The following is a 19,346-nucleotide window of genomic DNA, read 5'->3' as shown; positions in this document are numbered from 1 at the left end:
TTCATCTTCTTTAGCTCATCTTTAACCTATATCTCCATCACCAAGAACAGTAACCAACAAACAACAAGGGTTCCAGAAATGTCACTGGAATGACTGAACGATTGAATGAATGAGGAAAATAAAGGAAAACCGAGCAATGAAACCCAGAAATAAAAGGAAGATGTGCAGCACGACTTGGCTCAAGCTACAACCTTTCCAGTTGTTTTTTTCCAGAATGACTCTGGTTACCAGACCTCACGGTATTGTAAGGTAGAAATAGAGGACACGAGAAGACAAATTTATGATGACAAAAATCTCATTATAAAGTACGTACATTAAAAGGATCATGCATATTTGACTTCATAATGAAAAGTTTTTATACTGAAAATGCTGATGAAAAAGTCAGAAAAAGGATGTCAGTAATGGGAAACTTTAATCCTGTGATAATGTCCAAGAGGAAACAATTTGTTTGAGTAATATCTTGACTTTCATCTTGATAATGAGATGTCAAGGCGGGAATGGGAGAGGATGACAGCACATCTTCCACTGGGGAGACCTTTGGTAGCCTATGGGTATGTCTGATGCAAATTTCCAAAGTGCCATTGCCGATGAAGATTGACGCAGTCTGGAAAGTTCTTCCAAAGTGGAGCTAGCACCTCTTGGGACCTGAAATAATGGCCTCCTTGCCACATCACTCACTTCTCTCTCTCTCTTTCTTTCTCTCTTTTCTCTTTCTTTCGATCTGAAATAATGACAAACTCCTTGCCACTTCACTTCCTTCTTTTTCTTTCTCTCCTTTCTCCCTTCCTTGCATTCTTTCCTTTCTTCCTTTCTTTCTTTTCTTTCTTTCCTTCCTTCTTTATTTCTCCTTCCTTCCTTTGTTCCTTCCCTCCCTTCTTTCTTTTCTTTTTCTTTTTTTTTTTGAGACACGGTCTCACTCTGTCGCCCAGGCTGGAGTGCAGTGGTACAATCTCAGCTCACTGCAAGCTCCGCCTCCTGGGTCCACGCCATTCTCCTGCCTCAGCCTCCCAAGTAGCTGGGACTACAGGCACCCGCCACCACGCCCAGCTAATTTTTTGTATTTTTTAGTAGAGACGGGGTTTCACTGTGTTAGCTAGGATGGTCTCCATCTCCTGACCTCGTGATTCACCCACCTCGGCCTCCCGAAATGCTGGGATTACAGACGTGAGCCATCAGGCCCGGCCTTGCCCTCCCCTCCCCTCCCCTCTCCTCTCCTTTCCTTACCTTTCCTTTCCTTCCTTTGTTTTGTTTCTTTCTTTTCTTTCCTTTCTTTGTCTCACTCTTTCACCCAGGCTGGAGTGCAGTGGCACAATCTCAGCTCGCTGCTGCCTTGACCTCCCAGGCTCAAGCAATCCTCCCACCTCAGCTTCCTGAGTAGCTAGGACTACAGGCACATGCCACCATGCCTGGCTAATTTTTGTATTTTTATTTATTTATTTATTTATTTATTTATTTTTTGTAGAGACAGAGTTTCACCATGTTGTCCGGAATAGTCTCAAACTCCTGGGGTCAAGCAGCCCTCCCGCCTAGGCCTCCCAAAGTGTTAGGATTACAGGCATGAGTCACCGAGCCCGGCCTCGTTTCTTATTTATTGCCAGAAGCTTTCGTGTAGCATTTGTTAATTGACTTCGGCATCCGCCTTACTTTAAAAATCCCTTCAGTTTCTCTAGAAGCAGACTGTGAGATTGGGATTTGTGTGCAACTGATTTATGAAGGAAGCGCTTCCAGGAGAACCCAGTAAATGCTCAGGGAAAGTACGACGGGAATGGGTGGAGAACCCAAATGAAGTTTCAGATGAAATCGCGTGCAGGGTAGCTTCAACCTGATCCCGTGGGGGGTGGCTCTGGAGGGCAAGCGATCCTGCTGCCTTTGATACCCCAGCTAGAGGCACAGGAGCAGGGCTGTCACCTCCAGCATCGGACTCGGCGTGAGGGCCCCTCCAAGGGCCGGGAACTCTCAGGCACTTTAGGCTCTTTGTGCTTGTGGGCAAGGAGACTTCAGAAACTAAAAAGAGTCATCAAGGAAAGTTGCAGGTACAGATTGTTAAGAACAAAAGCACACATTGAAGCCAGTGTGAAGGAACACGGGAATGGCTTTTTAAAGTGAAATGCAGAGATTTGAGTGGAATGCTGACACTATCCACCATAATTTGCTGCCTAAAAATAAATATTCTCTCATTCAGATAACCTTTGGAAGGTGTTCTGAATTGTTGGAAGAACATCTCCAAGGAAAGGGTCGTTCAGATACTAGATTCGCCTTCTCTCTAACTTCACTTTTGTTTTCAAAATTTTCCCAATTTATGCTTTAGAATACCATCTGGAAAAACTTAAGTTGGAAATAGAATTTCACTCTCCGCTTCCCCCACCCACCCCTCCACCTCACCCCAAGCACTCACACAGGCGCTGGCAGCCAGTTGCCCACGTAGGCGGTTGCAGAGTGAGGTTTGATTGTTGGTGTGCTTTTTAAGGACCTATCCTACTATGTTGAGTTTCTATTCTGGAAAAAAAAAAAAAAACATACAGGTAGGTTTAAGATGCATTGACTTGCATCTCAAATACTTAGCTCTAAAGAGTTCTTATGCTTAGAGGTCAGTGTCTACATTGTCGTACAAAGTCCACAATGTCTATTTTTGATCTCTCCAAATGAATGGTAAGCTTTCCTGTCTAATATGGTAGTTTCCACAGCTTTATTTGATTTTTAGACACATTATCGGACTTAAAGAGTTGGTAGAAGATTTTAAAGGCAAAGCTAATTGCAAAGTCTCCTGTGACAAAAATGTACCAGCTTTGCTTCTGCAGAATTTATTTGAAGCATTCATATCTGTTTCTGGGTCTCACATAAGCTCTGCATAACATACTTCCCTACATTTATAGTGGGGGATGGAAAGGTGCTTCAGTGGTCTTCATTCTTATAAGCATGCACGTTCTTGCACTGGAAGAAGAGGTGGGAGCATATTAGGCAGAAATCAAGAGTAGACATTCTGCTGTCAGATCTCTTGACTCCTCCGTTTATTAGCTGGGTAACCCTGGACAAATGTTTAGCTTCATGGAGAATAGATTTTTTACCTGGAAACTGGGAGTAATAATGTCACCTTATTCATTGGAATACTGTGAAGATTACATGGGGTAAGACATAAAAAGCTTTTAAAGCAGTGTTTGGCGCATCAAAAAAATACCCAATAAAGGCTGGGCGTGGTGGCTCACGCCTGTAATCCAAGCACTTTGGGAGGCTGAGGTGGGCAGATCACAAAGTCAGGAGTTTGAGACCAGCCTGGCCAATATGGTGAAACCTCATCTCTACTAAAAATACAAAAATTAACCGGGCGTGGTGGCTCGCACCTGTAGTCCCAGCTACTCAGGAGACTGAGGCAGAAGCATCGCTTGAACCCAGGAGGTGGAGGTTGCAGTAAGCTAAGATCATGCCACTGCACTCCAGCCTGGGTGACAGAGCGAGACTCTGACTCAAAATATGTATATATATATATATATACCCAATAAAGTTTAGTTTTTGCATCACTCTGGAAATAGATGCAGGAGAATCCTAAAATAAGATTTGTCTTATTCTTTTGGAAAAGATATTCCTTATTGGCCTTGAGGTCTGCTGAGGAGGGCCTGCAAGGTTCACTTTAGCTTTTGTTTTCAGGTCTCTGAGCCTCAGCCCTGAAGGACAGGGTCCTTGTCTGTGCCTGGGCTGAGCTGGACCCTTGCCTTCTAAAAGGACATTTCAGGCTGTTGCTTATGGCCAACAGTTTTGACTTCATCTATTTAAGTGCATCCCTTTCTGGTGGAAAGGTTTAGATTTTGAGTCCCATGCACAAAGGAGTCTGCACTAGTGAGCATTATTGGGGAATGAGAAGAGCTGTCTGTGTTGGGAAGGAGCTGTTCATTGGCTCCGTGCGAGAAGATTAGACCTCCGAGAGATGCCTCCAAATCCACACCTGTGGAGTCAGTCAGGAGGTGTTTGAGCTGTATGTAGAGGCTGGGCTCCCTACTCTGCTTCCTTTTTCATTGCCCTCCATACAATGGATGATGGCAAGCAGGTCAGGGAAGGAAGATGTTTGGTTTACCCGTGCTAAACACAAAATAGCAACCACACCAGTGGGCAAAACTAAACTACAGGCAGGTCCCATTCCCAGAATGCTTCCAGGTTCACAAGTCTGACATAGCCCCGTGCCTTTCTCCTGATGATTGCACTTTGTCCTCCAAGCAAAACCTGCCCAATCTCAACTGCAATGCTGCCTTCTCCATGGAGCCCCCAAATCAAGCCCTGCTCACCCTGATTGCTACCTATTTGACTCAGCGATGGGGAGGAGAAGAGGGGGGCTGGCAGGATGGGACTCTTGTTTCTGAATCCAAACTGTTCGGAAGTGATGTTTGAACAGTTTGGGTTCCTTCAGACCCTATGTCCCCTTGCCTGAAACTCTGTTCTTGTCACCTCTTTATTCATTCTCACAGACATCTAAAATTCATGTTTTTTAAATTTTCCTTGCTTCATACATTTTACCAATCATCTCCCCCAAGTAGACTTAGTGCATTCCACCTCTAATGCTATTGTTTACTGAATACTTCCAAGAGCACAGATATCCATGTAATTAAGCTTTGATAAACCTCTAACATAGTTGTTCACAATCCTGTTTGCATGTTGGAATCTTCCTGGATAAAAAGAAGAGAGAAGGAAGGGAGGGAGGGAGGGAGGGAGGGGGAAAGGACAGAAACTGATTCCCGGAGTTACAGGAAAGAGGTCCCAATCCAGACCCCAAGAGAAGGTTCTTGGATCTTGCACAAGAAAGAATTCAGGGCAAGTGCACAGTGCAAATCAAAAGCAAGTTTATTAAGAAAGTAAAGTGGTAGAATGATTTGTAATCCATTGGGTATATACCCAGTAATGGGATTGCTGGGTCAAGTGGTATTTCTGGTTCTAGGTCCTTGAGGAATTGCCACACTGTCTTCCACGATGGCTGAACTAATTTATATTCCCACCAACAGTGTAAAACCATTCCTATTTCTCCACAGCCTCGCCAACATCTATTGTTTCCTAACCTTTTAATAATCACCATTCTGACTGGCATGAGATGGTATCTCATTGTGGTTTTGATTTGCATTTCTCTAATGATCAGTGATGATGAGCTTTTTTTCATATGTTTGTTGACCACATAAATGTCTTCTTTTGAGAAGGGTCTGTTCATATCCTTTGCCTATTTTTTGATGGAGATGTTTGTTTTTTTCTTGTAAATTTGTTTAAGTTCCTTGTAGATTCTGGATATTAGAACTTTGTCAGATACATAGATTGCAAAAATTTTCTCCCATTCAGTAGGTTGCCTGTTCACTCTGATGCTAGAAAAAAAAAAAAAAAAAGTAAAGTGGTGAAAGGACAGCTACTTCATAGACAGTGTAGGATGTTCTTGAAAGTAAAAGGAGGAAGGCGTCCACCCTAGGTACAAAGCTTGTACATTTGGGGATGTGTGTTCTGCTACAAGGGTTTGTGATAAAGGATTAATTTTCTTATTACTATATTTTGCAAGAATCGATATTATTATCTTTAAAGAAAATTAGGAATGTCTTTGTTCTCAAGATATCGGGATATCGGGACACTCCAACTCTGGGTCTGTTTAGTAAACATTATTAATTTGTTCCCTTACCCATAAACATCTTGAGGCTGGGAATGCCCAACTTCCTGGGAACGCAGCCCAGCAAGTCCCAGCCTCACTTTCCAGCCCTCACTCAAGATGGAGTCGCTCTGGTTCGAACGCTTCTGACATATCTCCCCCTTCCCTTTACAACAGGATCCTTAATCCAAAGAGTTGCAGAGGGATGAAGATCCATCTTCTGTAACTTCTTCAGGCTGAATAGGAGTGATGATATTCCTGCCTAATTGCGAGGGTGTCTTGCATTCAGGGTAGAGAAAAGCTCAGTCAGAGAGCACTGGTATGGTGAGGGTTGTTCTTAACTCCATGTTCCAACAAAAGGTGATCTCTGGAAGATTAACAAGTGTCCAATTTAAGAAAGCGTTGAGTGAACTTGTCTTTCATTCTTACACAAAGAGCACAACCACAGTATATTCCACAACAGCAAAGCACAATGAGTAAAATCATTCCAAGTAAACTAAGCAGAAAGGCATTCCAAGAACTGGGCAGTTGTTGGAACCAAACTGAGATAAGGTTGACTGATAGTGCAGCAATGGCAGAGATGTGAGTGTCTAAAGCTTTCATAGCCTGGGTAATCTTATGTGAAAAGTCTGGAACATACACACAACATTCGGCTTCGATCAAAGCACAAGTTCCCCCTTGGGCCACTGTTAAAATGTCCAAAGCCATAGGGTTTTGTAAGCCTACCTGCCTAATCTGAGAAGTTTCCTCAGTTAGGAGGTACGGCCAGGGCGTGTATTATTGAAAGCTGCAACAGTGTGCTTGGCTAAGGCTTTAACTTGTAACTGGATACTGATTGTAGGTGCCTGTGGGGAAAATATAGCCATCGGATAGAACCACTAAGATGCCCGTTTTTGTCACCTATGGTGAGCTTTTACCATTTCCCAGTTAGATGGGAGAGAGTCCAATTTGGTGAGGATGCATCCTGGGAGATAAGCACGACCTCACATACATCTTCCAGTCCAGTTATAAGGTAAGTATGGCTAGGCCAGCCATGTGTTCCACAAGCCCATAACCATCCCCGAAGAGAAGGGTAGTCATCCATTTTTGGCAGATTATCTTGCCATCCCATCCACATCTGGTCTGTTAGAAGAAGGGTCTGATTACATTGTTGAGGTGACAGCCATCCTATATCGTGGGTTTCAGTCTGGTGGTGACTATTATTGAGCCTTTCAAAACATGCAGGAGCTTTGCCTGATACCTGCACTGGAACAGCTGTCATTTGCCCGCATTCGTCATGTATAGCATAACCTAAAGTTGGGGTGGAGTTTAGCTGTTTTCTAATTAGGTTAAAAAGGTGCCTTCTTGTCTCTTTATAGGAGGGGAAGGGGCTAAGGCCCGTGTGGCTATGATACATGGGAGAAGAGGGATTATGTTTATGATGTTCAGTTTCCCAGTCATAATAAAATCCCCATGAACTTGGGTTGGTTGGTTGAATATGCCAGGGCAACTGGAAGTGGAGGAAAGTGGCAATTCTCCACATACCCAACAGTTTGTCTGATTATGCAGAGAGGCTGAAGTCTGGGCCCACTCAGTAAATAAGTCACTCTCTGCATGATTCCAACTTATACCCAAAAGTAGAATACAAATCCATGTATTTATGTTACCCATCCCCTTCATTTCTCCTGAACAGGAGTCGGAGGTCACTGATTGGCTCACGGGAATAAACGGGATCAGTCTCTTGTGTTCCGTTGGCCTATGGGACTTCATAAGAGACAGGCTGAATTCGAGATAGGTGGACCCAACTATTTATTCCCAGAAGTTTAACTGCAGTTGGGGTACTATGGAAAACTTGATAGGTTCCTTCCATTTTGGGAGAAAGTTGATCTGCTGGGGATCTTTCCTTCCAAGTATTTAATAGGATCCAACTTCCCTGCTGGGTTGTAACAAGGTTCTCTTCCTTAGCTGGGGAAGAGAAGTCTTTGATTTCCATATTCAAGGAGTGTGTTTTGCACTTGTCCTAAGCTGATCGCATAAATCTGTAGCTTGAAACTATCTATGTCTATTAGGAGGCCTGTAGTTAAGAAAGGTCTTCCATTCATTATTTCAAAAGGGCTGAGGTGCAGATTTCCCTTAGGGACCACTTGAACCCGTAATAAGGCTACAGGTAATAAAGACAGCCAGATTTCGGATGTTTCTTGGCATAGTTTAGCAACAGTCCTTTTTAGAGTTTGATTAGCTCTTTCTACTTTCCCCGAAGACTGACCTCCATGCCAAGTGAAGGTGGTACTGAATTCCTAGGGCTGAAGATATGTTTTGGGTAATTGTCGCTGTGAAAGATGGGCCATTATTGCTCTGTAAGCCCTTAGGCAGCCCAGATCTAGGAATTATTTCCTTTAGCAAGAGTTTAGAAACCTCAATTGCCTTTTCAGACCGGATAGGAAAAGCCTTGATCCAACTGGTAAATGTGTCAGTGAATACTAATAAATATTTACACTCTTTACATGGGAGCATCTGAGTATAACCTACTTGCCAATCTTTGCCAGGGTATGTTCCCGTGTGCTGAACAGGCCTTACTAGAGCAGGAGGTGAAGGTTGGTTATTTGGATTATTCCCGACACGTAGTTCACAGGCCCGAGTTACCTGCTTTACTGTTTTAAATAAGCCTTTTCCTATAAAAAGGTAAGACATTAATTGAAACAGGGACTCTCTTCCCCAATGAGTAGAGTCATGCAAATGCTTAACTATTTTCCACTGATTAGCACCTGGTATTAACAGTTTGTTGTCCTTTTTCCTTGGTGCACAAAGCTACTTCTGCCTATAAACCATTCTACCTCAGGATTATCTAGAGCCTCATCTTTTAAATATGGATGGTTGGAGTAAACTTGCTCCATAACTTGAATACAAGAATGACCTAGGGTGCCTGTGGGTTCAGGCAAATAGGTAGCTGGATTCAAAGTCTGGCATACTTCAAGTGTTATATCCGGAGCGCCTAGCAACAAAGCTTGGTATTTGTTCACAGGAAAGGAGAAGGAGCAATTTCTGTCTGCCTTATAATTTCAAAAAGATACTACTGTTTGCAGCTGAGTTAACAGATCCTTTCCCAACAAGGGGTGGGGCATTCAGGAGAAAACCAAAGTCCCTGAAGAGCAGCTTAAAGGATAAATAAAATGGCATCCATGGACTTGTCCATCTATCCCCTTGACCGTACAGTTTTGGGATGACTGAGGCCCATTATAATGGGTGAAAACCGAGTAAGCATTCCAGAAGGAAGTTACTATTCTTACCTGCCACATCAAGGGTTACCCGAGGCTCCTCCAGAGATATGGCTAGTTGTCCAATGGGAGCTGTGGTGGAAGGTCTCGGACCCCGTCACTCAGGATTGCCTGGCTATTTCGGCCATCATTGGTTCAGGTGCCAATGGCTCCCTCTGGGATGCTGGGCAATCCCTCTCCCAATGGCCAGTTTTCCTTTCTTTTCTTTTCTTTTCTTTATTTTATTTTATTTTATTTTACTTTAAGTTCTGGGATACATGTGCAGAACATGCAGGTTTGTTACATAAGTAAGCATGTGCCTTATGGTTTGCTGCCCCCATCAACCCATCATCTAGGTTTTAAGCCCAGCATGTATTAGGTATTTGTCCTCATGCTCTCTCTTCCCTTACCCACTACCCCCAACAGGCCCTGGTGGGTGATGTTCCCCTCCCTGTGTCCATGTGTTCTCATTGTTAAACTCCCACTTATGAGTGGGAACATGTGGTGTTTGATTTTCTGTTCCTGTGTTGGTTTGCTGAGGATGATGGTTTCCAGCTTCATCCATGTCCCTGCAAAGGACATGAACTCATTTGCTTTTATGGCTGCATAGTATTCCATGGCGTTATGTGCCACATTTTCTTTATCCAGTCTATCATTGATGAGCATTTGGGTTGGTTCCAAGTGTTTGCTATTGTGAATAGTGCTGCAATAAACATACGTGTGCATGTGTCTTTATAGTAGAATGGTTTATAATCCCTTGGGTATATACCCAGTAATGGGATTGCTGGGTCAAATGGTATTTCTGGTTCTAGATCCTTGAGGAATCGCCACACTGTCTTCCACTATGGTTGAACTAATTTACACTCCCACCAACAATGTAAAAGTGTGCCTATTTCTCCACATCCTCTCCAGCACCTGTTGTTTCCTGACTTTTTAATGATCGCCATTCTAACTGGTATGAGATGGTATCTCATTGTGGTTTTGATTTGCATTTCTCTAATGATCAGTGATGATGAGGTTTTTTTCATGTTTGTTGGCTGCATAAATGTCTTCTTTTGAGAAGTGTCTCTTCATATCCTTTGCCCATGTTTTGATGGGGTTGTTTTTTTCTTGTAAATTTGTTTAAATTTCTTGTAGATTTTGGATATTAGACCTTTGTCAGATGGATAGATTGCAAAAATGTTCTCCCATTCTGTAGGTTGCCTGTTCACTCTAATGATAGTTTCTCTTGTTGTGTAGAAGCTCTTTCATTTAATTAGATCTCATTTGTCAATTTTAGCTTTTGTTGCCATTGCTTTTGGTGTTTTAGTCATGAAGCCTTTGCCTATGCCTATGTCCTGAATGGTATTGCCTACGTTTTCCTCTAGGGTTTTTGTGGTTTTAGGTTTTATTTTTAAGTCTTTAATCCACCTTGAGTTAATTTTTGTATAAGGTATAAAGGAAGGAGTCTGGTTTCTGTTTTCTGCATATGGCTAGCCAGTTTTCCCAGCACCATTTATTAAATAGGGAATCCTTTCTCCATTGCTTGTTTTTGTCAGGTGTGTTGAAGATCAGATGGTTGTAGATGTGTGGTGTTATTTCAGAGGTCTCTATTCTGTTCCATTGGTCTCTATATCTGTTTTGGTACCAGTACCATGCTGTTTTGGTTACTGTAGCCTTGTGATATTGTTTGAAGTCAGGTAGCGTGATGCTGCCAGCTTTGTTCTTTTTGCTTAGGACTGTCTTGGCTATAGAGGCTCTTTTTTGGTTCCATATGAAATTTAAAGTAGTTTTTTTCTAGTTCTGTGAAGAAAGTCAATGGTAGCTTGATGGGGATAGCATTGAATCTGTAAATTACTTCGGGCAGCATGGCCATTTTCACGATACCGATTCTTTCTATCCACGAGCATGGAATGTTTTTCCATTTGTTTGTGTCCTCTCTTATTTCCTTGAGCAGTAGTTTGTAGTTCTCCTTGAAGAGGTCCTTCACGTCCCTCATAAGTTGTATTCCTAGGTATTGTATTCTCTTTCTAGCAATTTTGAATGGGGGTTCATTCATGACTTGGTTCTCTCCATGTCTATTATTAGTGTATGGGAATGCTTGTGATACTTGCATATTGATTTTATATCCTAAGACTTTGCCGAAGTTGCCTATCAGCTTAAGGAGTTTTTGGGCTGAGACAATGGGGTTTTCTAAATATACAATCATGTCACCTTCAAAGAGACAATTTGACTTCCTCTCTTCCTATTTGAATATGCTTTATTACTTTCTCTTGCCTGATTACCCTGGCCAGAACTTCCAATACTGTGTTGAATAGGAGTGGTGAGAGAGGGCATCCTTGTCTTGTGCCGGTTTTCAACAGGAATGCTTCCAGCTTGTACCCATTGAGTATGATACTGGCTATGGGTTTTTCATAAATAGCTCTTATTATTGTGAGGTATGTTCAGACCTAAAAGCGACACCCTAATGTCACAATTAAAAGAACTAGAGAAACAAGAGCAAACAAATTCAAAAGCTAGCAGAAGACAAGAAATAAGTAAGATCAAAGCAGAACTGAAGGCGACAGAGTCACGATAAACCCTTCAAAAAAATCAGTGAACCCAGGAGGTGGTTTTTTGAAAAGATTAACAAAATAGAGACTGCTAGCCAGACTAATAAAGAAGAAAAGAGAGAAGAATCAAATAGACAAAATAAGAAATGATAAAGGGGATATCTCCACTGATCCCACAGATATACAAACTACCATCAGAGAATACTACAAACACCTCGAGGAAAATAAACTAGAAAATCTAGAAGAAATGGATAAATTCCTAGACAAACACACCCTACAAAGACTAAACCAGGAAGAAGTCGAATCCCTGAATAGACCAATAACAAGTTCTGAAATTGAGGCAGTAATTAATAGCCTACCAACCAAAAAAAGCCCAGGACCAGATGGATTCACAGCTGAATTTTACCAGAGGTACAAAGAGGAGCTGGTACCATTCCTCGTAAAACTATTCCAAACAGCAGAAAAAGAGGGACTCCTCCCTAACTCATTTTATGAAACCAGCATCATCCTGATACCAAAACCTGGCAGAGACGCGACAAAAAAAAAGAAAATTTCAGGCCAATATCCCTGATGAACATCGATGCGAAAATCCTCAATAAAATACTGGCAAACTGAAGCCAGCAGCACATCAAAAAGCTTATCCACCACAATCAAGTTGGCTTCATTCCTAGGATGCAAGGCTGATTCAACATACTCAAATCAATAAATGTAATCCATCACATTAACAGAACCATGTCTAGCTCTTTTCCTTTTCCTCTCATCAAACATGCACACGCCTGCTGCAGGTTTTTATCCTGAATGAGCAGCAAAAATGCTTGAACATATGATATTTCATCCCATTTTCCCTCCCACTTACAAAAAAACTCACTTGAAGTATAGTATTAAAGGCCATAGTTCCAGCAGGAGGCCATTTCTCTTGCTTTTCCAAATAATACTGAAGCCAAATACCAGTATTACATAGAAACACCTGTTTTGTCTTCTTAAGCCCATTCCGTTGAAACTGGTCCCAGTGTTCGAGAATACATTCTAGTGGTGAGTTCTTTGGAATCGATGCTGTGGTTCCCATGAAGGAAGCAGGTGATGCTGAAAGAAAAGTTCCAAACCTGCGAGATTGTATTGCCACTGGCCGAGTTCCGCTAACAAGGTTAAGACAGGTTTTGAAGGCCAGCTGCATTAACGAGGGGATCCCTGCCAAAAATTGAATTCTCTTATTCACATTATCCAAATAATGTAAGTGAACTGAGCCATGAATCTTAGATAAACCACAACATGGACTTTAACAAAAATGTCGAATAAGGGAAAGGAAATGAAGAGGATTTAGATGAGAAGGACCAGAGCAAGCAGGTTCTGGGCAATAGTGGATGAGCAAAGCCAGTTTGCCCAAATCCAAGAAAGGAAATAAGTTTTTTTCAGTGTGCAAAATGAAACAAAAAGCAAAGGGAAGAGTGCCCTGATTTCCATCCTTGTGCTTCTGAATCACACCTAGTCGGCATAGTGGCAACAAAACGTAACCACATCTATCTAATCTTACTGCTCGTAGCTGTTAAATACCAAATCTCAATCAGCAATTTTAGGGACGGAGCCATCAATGCTTTTTGCTCCCAATGTTTTGCAAGCAGACGGACGGAAATCGGGAGGCACGTAGGACAAGAGTAAGTTAAAATCCCTGAGACCCGTTAAATAAAGTCTCCTGAAAATGACAGTGAAACAGAGACAGCAACCAAGAAATTGATTCATGCAGCAAGAGAAAAAGGCAGGTTAATATGAAGAGCAGAGCCTGCGGTGCCAAACCTGCTCTTAGCCGAGAGGGACTTTACTGAGAGGAGCCTCTAACCCCCTAAATCTTAGAAGCAACTAAGTCGGCTCCTAACCCAAGGTCAGGCCTCTAACCCAAGGTTGCTCAAGCATCCTTGCCTTTTATTAAGAGGGTCCTCTAACCCACTCTGTCTTAGGAGACACTGACTTCCCTAAGTTGGGCCTCTAACCCAATCCCATTCTTTACCCAGGTATATGCACCCCACTTACCCAAAGTTAGCCAGTTGGTGCATGCAGATGATTTTCCTTTGGGGCGGGGGTCTCTTCAGTATCATCCATTTGGGGTTTGCCAGAAACAGGTTACAGGACCCCAACATTTACCCAAAGGTAGCCCTTGGACCAGGGTTTCTGCACTGTAGTCCCATCTGTGGTCACCAGAAATATGTTACAGGAAAGGGGTTCTTGGATCTCACGCAAGAAAGAATTCAGGGCAAGTCCACAGTGCAAAGCAAAAGCAAGTTTATTAAGAAAGTAAAGTGGCGAAAGGACAGCTACTCCACAGACAGAGTAGGGCATTCCCGAAAGTAAGAGGAGGAAAGAGTCCACCCTAGGAACAATGCTTGTATATATGGAGAAATGTGTTCTGCTACAAGGGTTTGTGACAAAGGATTAGTTTTCTTAATTACTATGTTTTGCAAGAATCAATATTATTATCTTTCTTCATTTTTTTGAGACAGGGCCTCGCTCTCTCATCCAGGCTGGAGTGCAGTGGCAGGATCACGATCTCAGTTCACTGCAACCTCTGCCTCCTGTGTTCAAGCAATTCTCCTGCCTCAGCCTCCCCTGGGATTACAGGCATATGCCACCATGCCCGGCTCATTTGTTTTTTTTTTTGTTTTTTTGTTTTTTTTTTTTAAGAGATGAGGCTTCACCATGTTGGCCAGGCTGGTCTTGAACTCCTGCCCTCAAGTGATCCATCCACCTCAGCCTCCCAAAGTGCTGGGATTACAGGCATGAGCCACCACGCCCGGCAACATTATTATCTGTAAAACAAAATTAGGAATGTCTTTTTTTAAATTTTATTATTATTATACTTTAAGTTTTAGGGTACATGTGCACAACGTACAGGTTTGTTACATATGTATACATGTGCCATGTTGGTGTGCTGCACCTATTAACTCATCATTTACATTAGGTATATCTCCTAATGCTATCCCTCTCCCATCCCCCCACCCCACAATAGTCCCCAGTGTGTGATGTTCCTCTTCCTCTGTCCATGTGTTCTCATTGTTCAGTTCCCACCTATGACTGAGAACATGCGGTGGTTGTTTTTCTGTCCTTGCGATAGTTTGCTGAGAATGATGGTTTCCAGCTTTATCCATGTCCCTACAAAGGACATGAACTCATCATTTTTTATGGCTGCGTAGTATTCCATGCTGTATATGTGCCACATTTTCTTAATCCAGTCTATCATTGTTGGACATTTCGGTTGGTTCCAAGTCTTTGCTATTGTGAATAGTGCCGCAATAAACATACATGTGCATGTGTCTTTATAGCAGCATGATTTACAATCCTTTGGGTATATACCCAGTAATGGGATGGCTGGGTCAAATGGTGTTTCTAGTTCTAGATCCCTGAGGAGTCGCCACACTGTCTTCCACAATGGTTGAACTAGTTTACAGTCCCACCAACAGTGTAAAAGTGTTCCTATTTCTCCACATCCTCTCCAGCACCTGTTGTTTCCTGACTTTTTAATGATCGCCATTCTAACTGGTGTGAGATGGTATCTCATTGTGGTTTTGATTTGCATTTCTCTGATGGCCAGTGATGATGAGCATTTTTTCATGTGTTTTTTGGCTGCATAAATGTCTTCTTTTGAGAAGTGTCTGTTCATATCCTTCGCCCACTTTTTGATGGGGTTGTTTGTTTTTTTCTTGTAAATTTGTTTGAGTTCATTGTAGATTCTGGATATTAGCCCTTTGTCAGATGAGTAGGTTGTGAAAATTTTCTCCCATTCTGTAGGTTGCCTGTTCACTCTGATGGTAGCTTCTTTTGCTGTGCAGAAGCTCTTGAGTTTAATTAGATCCCATTTGTCAATTTTGGCTTTTGTTGCCATTGCTTTTGGTGTTTTAGACATGAAGTCCTTGCCCATGCCTATGTCCTGAATGGTATTGCCTAGGTTTTCTTCTAGGGTTTTTATGGTTTTAGGTCTAACATGTAAGTCTTTAATCCATCTTGAATTAATTTTTGTATAAGGTGTAAGGAAGGGATCCAGTTTCAGCTTTCTACATATGGCTAGCCAGTTTTCCCAGCACCATTTATTAAATAGGGAATCCTTTCCCCATTGCTTGTTTTTATCAGGTTTGTCAAAGATCAGATAGTTGTAGATATGCAGCATTATTTCTGAGGGCTCTGTTCGTTCCATTGGTCTATATCTCTGTTTTGGTACAAGTACCATGCTGTTTTGATTACTGTAGCCTTGTAATATAGTTAGAAGTCAGGTATCATGATGCCTCCAGCTTTGTTCTTTTGGCTTAGGATTGACTTGGCGATGCAGGCCCTTTTTTGGTTCCATATGAACTTTAAAGTAGTTTTTTTCCAATTCTGTGAAGAAAGTCATTGGTAGCTTGATGGGGATGGCATTGAATCTATAAATGACCTTGGGCAGTATGGCCATTTTCATGATATTGATTCTTCCTACCCATGAGCATGGAATGTTCTTCCATTTGTTTGTATCCTCTTTTATTTCATTGAGCAGTGGTTTGTAGTTCTCCTTGAAGAGGTCCTTCACATCCCTTGTAAGTTGGATTCCTAGGTATTTTATTCTCTTTGAAGCAATTGTGAATGGGAGTTCACTCATGATTTGGCTCTCTGTTTGTCTGTTATTGGTATACAAGAATGCTTGTGATTTTTGTACATTGATTTTGTATCCTGCCCATTGTCTCAGCCCAAAATCTCCTCAAGCTGATAAGCAACTTCAGGAATGTCTTTTTTCTCTAGCTATTGGGATGTCTGGACACTCCCAAGTCTGGGTCTGTTTAGTAAACATTATTAATTTGTTCCCTTAACTGTAAACATCTAGAGGCTAGGAATGCCTAACTTTCTGGGAATGCTGCCCAGCAAGGGCCAGCCTCATTTTCCAGCCCTCATTCAGGATGGAGTCACTCTGGTTTGAACACCTTTGACCCTGGCTCCACTCAGGAACAATCAGAAATCTGTAAGGATGATGCCTGGACATTGCTTTATTTGTAAAGTTCCTCCAGGCAATTTGAATGCATGGGAGGTGGAAAAATCACTGCTTTAACCAGATATGTTTTATAAACTTCTCTTTAACCAACTGTATTTATCTCCTACAATACATCAGATTCCCTTCTGATGAATATCAGGAATTACTCTCTATTATAAGCACAAAATGCAACAAGATAAATATGACCACCATTTTCAGGACATGTACCATCTGTCAGACACACAAACTGCAAAGGCACAGTCCTTGTCTTTAGAGTAAAACATGAAGAAGTGATAAATATTGCCTACTACGCAAGAGTTCGGGAAGCTGTTAAGTGCTAAATATTTACAAAGGGGCATTAAAATTCAAATTCCCACTGTCACACTAAGATACACGTGATGAGATATTCCAACGAGATCACCATGTGCAGAATTTATAAAGGAAATTGTCGGGAACTCGGTCCATAACCGTACTGTAGATGAACTATTGGGGAACTCATGCAAGCTAGGGAATCTTTCCAGAAAATCACGTACATACAACGTTTTCCCCACAAGTTCAAGGTACAACCTTCCTGAAGGTTGGTATAGTCCTGGATTGAGAATTCCCAGCTTAGTCTTTGCTATTGTGAATAGTGCCACAATAAACATACGTGTGCATGTGTCTTTATAGCAGCATGTTTTATAATCCTTTGGGTATATACCCAGTAATGGAACCAACCCAAATGTCCAACAATGATAGACTGGATTAAGAAAATGTGGCACATATACACCATGGAATACTATGCAGCCATAAAAAATGATGAGTTCATGTCCTTTGCAGGGACATGGATGAAGCTGGAAACCAGCATTCTCAGCAAACTATTGCAAGGACAAAAAACCAAACACTGCATGTTCTCACTCATAGGTGGGAACTGAACAATGAGAACACATGGACACAGGAAGGGGAACATCACACACCGGGGCCTATTGTGGGGTGGGGGGAGGGGGGAGGGATAGCATTAGGAGATATACCTAATGTAAATGACAAGTTAATGGGTGCAGCACACCAACATGGCACATGTATACATATGTAACAAACCTGTACGTTGTGCACATGTACCCTAAAACTTAAAGTATAATAAAAAAAAAAAAGAAAAAGAATTCCCAACATAGAATATTTTCATCACCACTTCATAGAGAGGGCAGTTGGCTGGAAAAAGACCTTTTTGCTTTTACATCTTGGCTGGGAAAGGGATCTAAAGAAAAGGGGAAAATCGAAATGTATAGACAATCACGTAAGGTTACAGGAAGAGTAAAATTAGATGAAGTAAAGGGAGCACTTATTACCTTCTATTTATTGAATGGTATTATAGGTGTCTTCTAGGATGGCAAGAACTTACATATATGCAGAGATGTATAAGGTTGTCCTGATAAAACAAACTCTAAAAACAGAAGTATGGGGCTGTGGGGTGGGAGGCATCCAGTGTTCTACTGCGGGCAAGGATTGTTGGTTTTTATTTGAGGTCAAGGAATCTGGAAGGAAATAGGGGTAGAATGTGATGTGCACATATGGGCAGTTATTGTGTACAATGAGCTACACTTATGCAGGTGTTCACACGGCTCAAACACAAGTAATGCTAATTCTGTTCTATAAATTCCTTTCTTTGCGATTAAAAACAGAACGCGAGGCCCACAGACAAGACGGAGATTATCCCATTTCATCAGTGGGAAAGTCATACCAAAATTCTTGTCGAGTTCGAATACAAAAACAAAGGTGCATTCTAGCATCTTAATTCCAAGTTCCCTCTAGCTGTGATTAGAAATGCCAGTCAGGGGCTTCAAAGAGACAGTGGCATCCTTTTCTTATGTAAAGAAAGGTATGGGAGAAAAAAGCCCACCGTGGCCTAGGGGATTTTTTATCACAGCAGCTGCTTCTCAAAGAATTAAACAACTTTCTTTCAAGAGCCAAGAGGGAGTGCATTTTGTAGGATTCAAAAACCAGCTGTCGTCTTTTCCCCTTCATTACTCACAGCCCATTGCAGCTACCCCGTTCCATGGAAGAGATGGCTGCTTAAGCGGAAGGCTGACCTCTGCAGTTGGGGTTCTTTCTTTTGGCAGTTCTAGTCATCTCATTTCTCTGGCCCCCTCCTTCCCCTCCTCTTTCTTTTCCTCCTCCCCTTCCTCCTCTTCTATCTTTCTTTTTCTTTTCCTTTTTTTTTCTTTTTGAGACATATTTTCGTTTTGTCACCCAGGCTGGAATGCACTGGTGTGATCCCAGCTCACTGCAACCTCTGCCTCCCAGGTTCAATTCTCATGCCTCAGCCTCCCATCTAGCTGGGATTATAGGCACATGCCACCACGCCCAGCTAATTTTTGTATTATTAGTAGAGATAGAGTTTTGCCCTGTTGGCCAAGCTGGTCTCAAACTCCTGACTTCAAGTGATCGCTTTTATCTTTCCTTTCTTTCTACTTCTCTCTCTCCTTCCATTTTTCCCTCCCTTCTCCTTTCTCTCTCTCTGTCTGTCTCTCTCTCTCCCTCCTTCTCTGTTCATTAGAATCTCCCCTGATCTTCTAGTTTTCCGTCTCATCCCTCCTATTGAGAACGAGGCTCCCTGGAAGCCCCACCGTTTATCTCTGAGCTTCTTACTGGTAAACTTGGGTGAGATTGACGGTGGGATAAAAATGTCAATAGCTTTGTCACATATAAAAGAACAAACCTTATTCTCCTACATGTCAGAGTTCAGTGATCATTTCTCAAAGGTGTAAAATTCAAATCTTTTAGAAATAGATCTGACACGTAGACGTTGTTTGGCCACTGAGGCTTTAAAAAGCACCTCTCTCAGCGGATTCCTCTGTTCATTCTCACCTACACCCTGCTCACTTCCTTTTCAGGCAGAGGCAGGCACCAAATCTACATTTTTCTACCTGTCACGTAGAAGAGCAGACATCATACCAAAAATCACTATGATGAGGCAGGCAGCTAATTAATTACTTAAATAGCTGTAAAAATAATCCAGA

General features: G+C 42.0%; 1 protein-coding gene across 2 annotated transcripts in view; it reads left to right on the top strand.

The window, feature by feature from the left end:
* Window positions 1–19,346, top strand: part of TMEM132D (transmembrane protein 132D) — an 818,999-nt gene that overhangs the window by 538,516 nt on the left and 261,137 nt on the right. The gene's annotated exons all lie outside the window — the stretch shown is intronic.

This window comes from Pan troglodytes, chromosome 10 (genome assembly GCF_028858775.2).
Source record: "Pan troglodytes isolate AG18354 chromosome 10, NHGRI_mPanTro3-v2.0_pri, whole genome shotgun sequence".
Classification (NCBI taxonomy): Eukaryota; Metazoa; Chordata; class Mammalia; order Primates; family Hominidae; genus Pan; species Pan troglodytes.
The sequence above is the reverse complement of the archived record's forward strand: the minus strand, read 5'-3'. Positions and strand labels throughout refer to the sequence as shown.